This window comes from Trachypithecus francoisi, unplaced genomic scaffold (assembly GCF_009764315.1).
Source record: "Trachypithecus francoisi isolate TF-2019V2 unplaced genomic scaffold, Tfra_2.0 Lachesis_group2, whole genome shotgun sequence".
In the NCBI taxonomy this organism is placed as follows: domain Eukaryota; kingdom Metazoa; phylum Chordata; class Mammalia; order Primates; family Cercopithecidae; genus Trachypithecus; species Trachypithecus francoisi.
Genome location: NW_022681465.1, coordinates 82,039,380 through 82,042,566, shown reverse-complemented (window position 1 = coordinate 82,042,566; position 3,187 = coordinate 82,039,380). Strand labels below are relative to the sequence as shown.

General features: G+C 34.3%; 1 non-coding gene across 1 annotated transcript; it reads left to right on the top strand.

The window, feature by feature from the left end:
• Nucleotides 1-234: 234 nt before the first annotated feature.
• Nucleotides 235-341, top strand: LOC117066151. The gene has a single exon (XR_004430151.1). It is a non-coding gene; the product is annotated as a U6 spliceosomal RNA (small nuclear RNA).
• The last annotated feature ends 2,846 nt before the right edge of the window (nt 342-3,187 follow it).

The following is a 3,187-nucleotide window of genomic DNA, read 5'->3' as shown; positions in this document are numbered from 1 at the left end:
CTAGAATGGCACCTGGCATATATTGTAGTCACTCAATAAATATGTTTAAATTTATAGATGTATTTTTTATTTGTCTCATGTAACTCATATGAATTTGAGTACAATAGTTGACTTCCAAAGAAATGCAGTTTTACTATGTTGTTTGGAAAGCATCATATAACATGATAAGTAACTTGTTTGCTAAATCTAATCATATACCTGGTATTCAGAGAATATGAAATAAAAATAAGTCTGGTGCTTGCTTCAACAGCACATATACTAAAATTGGAATGATATAGAGAAAATAAGCATGGCCCCTGCGCAGGGATGACATACAAATTTGTGAAGCATTCCATATTTTTCTGCACATGTGTCCCAGAACTTAAAGTAAAATAAATAATAATAATAATAAGTCTGGCTACTAAATAGAGTTTTCAGAGCATGATCTCAGAAGAGATGTGAAATAGGTAAATTGATCTCTAAGTTCTTTTTTACATAAAATATTCCCGGTAACCTCCTACTTTCTCCTAGTTGCATAATTTTCTTACTTCTAAAAGCGACTCCATATATCTTCTTTGGAAATGTTCTATTTTTAGTACATTTTAATACTCCACTCTGCTTTACATTTTGCCTAACTGGTCCTAGTCCTGGCCTTTTAGAGTCCTCTTTTTTCCTAAATAAAGCTAGAAAACCTCCATTACCCTGATTACATGGTTTGCTCAGATGTGCTTGCTGAATTTCATAACCTCACTCACCCTTGTAAACTGGTGAGGATGTATTCATGAGCATGGAATACGTTTTTATCCTTAAAACCATATTCATGGCAGAGAATACACACCAAAGTAAGACTTTTCTTAATCTCTTGCTCAATTCAATATTTTAGAAAATGTAAAAATAGTGTAAGGTGATTTCATTACAATATTGGGGAAAACACCTCTATCTATGATCATCTTCTATCCCTAAATCTCATTTCTATTCAAATAAAAATCAGATTATCCCAAAGTGGCTGGACTGGAAAAGGTTTCTATTTCAAGTTAATTCAGACACTCTGTTTACTCTCCCTGGTTCTAATACATGTTCTGTAAACACCTATCTATATGAAGGGAGCAGCGTACATACAAGTATACACCTTGGAAATTCTGAGTGGAAGAAACTGGAGGCAAGGTGTAGACCCCTCAGAATCTGTGGTTCTCCAGCGTATTCTCAAAACTGTATCAGCCAGTTGTTGGATATGTGGCTGCAGTGATACGTCAAAAGTCATGATTTCCTTTCTCTATATCGTTTGAAGATTTTCTCTTCCCAAGAGACCCTCTTGTCTTACATTAGAGAAATTATTTATTGGATATAAATTTCTGCTTCCAGTATCAAAGTTAGTGAGTTTTAATTAATTCATACTGCTTACTGCATCCTTTCGAGACAAGCGTTTCTCTTTTTTAATGTAAGCAATAGCCAAAAAGATGACACATTTTGTCTTCTTTCTACACCCAAATGTAAATAATTATGATAACCTCTTGCTATGTGGGAGGTGGCTGTCTTGTGTGATCATTAAATTACAGCTCATGTATTGTATTCTCCTTGGTTAATGTTCATACAAATTCGATAGACTGAATTATATGTGATGCAGAAAATTCCCGTTTGTACTTACAAAATATAGTTTAACAAATTACCCTGTGACACTATTCATTTTATTTCCTGAACATCTGTGGTGGGAAATGACTACAGTCCTTATTATTACTATTATTATTATTACAGAGTTTTTCCTTATAAAGAGACTGAAACCTTTTACAAATATTAGTCTTATGAAGAAACACATACAACTGAGGGAAGTCGAGTGTTATTTCACTAGTTCACTGTGAAGAAGTTGATATATAAAGGCCGATAACCTTCTTCAACATCACTCATCCTGTTAAGTACAGAATCAAAGACAGAAAGTAATTCCCTCAGTTTGTTTGACACCATTTTATCTGCTGGATCATAACTGGATCCAACTACAACTCTTCCAAATGGTAAATTTTTGAGCCATACTGGCTCTAAGACATAGAGAGATTCTTTTATGTTGTTTTCCCCATTATATACTTCAACATCTGCTCAGTCCTAGGTTAGTACATGCCTCCTCCCCTAGAGAACACAACAATTGTTAGTGTCATACACGGTGATATGTACATTCTAACAATTCTACTGATCCTGGGAACCGTGATTCATATTTTATTGCCACCTTACTGGTTTGCTTTTATGGCTGGTTTTATTACCCCCATATATTTATTCAGAAAGCATCATTTTGAAAATATAAATCTTAAAACAAGAAAGCAGTTGAGGAGAAAAATAGAATTATTTGGACTGAGTTTAACAAACTGTATTTCAGAACATTTCTACCTTCTGAATTTATTTCTTTGAATGCCCTCCCACTCCCTACCCCAAGAAATAAAGATGTTGTAAATAGAAGCAGAGATCATGAGAGCTAGAAGGAATCTTAGAATTAAATATTATCACTTTGCAGATGAGCTGATAGAGGTCTAGAGCAGGTGAGAAGTGATGTCACCAAATTCTTACCGCCATTAAGCTGTAAAGAAATGCCAGCTATTCTTTCCCCAGCCCCTCACAGTCCAGGACTATTTTCCACATTTCTGTGCCTCTTAGAAGAGACACTCATTGATTGATAGCAAACCCGTCGATTGTTTGTACTTCATTGAGCAGGGTGTCATGGGGACAGATAAGGGGAGTTCAGAGGAAGAGAAAGATATTTTTACCTTGAGGGAGGTTTGCTGATATCATCATTGCTGGGCTCAACTCCTGGAAAGATAGAAAAAGCACAGGAAGCTTTCAAAAAATAGGAGGTGTTTATTCTGTTTTCTTAGATGCTGTTGTAGATATCTCACAGGACAAGAACCTTAAATAATTTTCAGTCAATCAATCAATCATGAAGTATATATTAAGTGCATAATATACATGCAGCACTATACTCCAGAAAGTAGGTGAGTCAAGGAAAATAATGATTGAAATAAATGGTGTTCCCATTCACCTCATTTACAAAGGATTCTTGTCTGCAAAATGGAACAATAATCTCACAATGTGATTGAAAGAAACAATGAGAAAATTGAGGTTATATGAATTAAGTAAATATTAGAGTAATTGCTCAATAATATTATTAAAAATTTACATAAAAAGAAATGTATATTTATACAAATGCAAAATATAAAAGTGCCTAAGG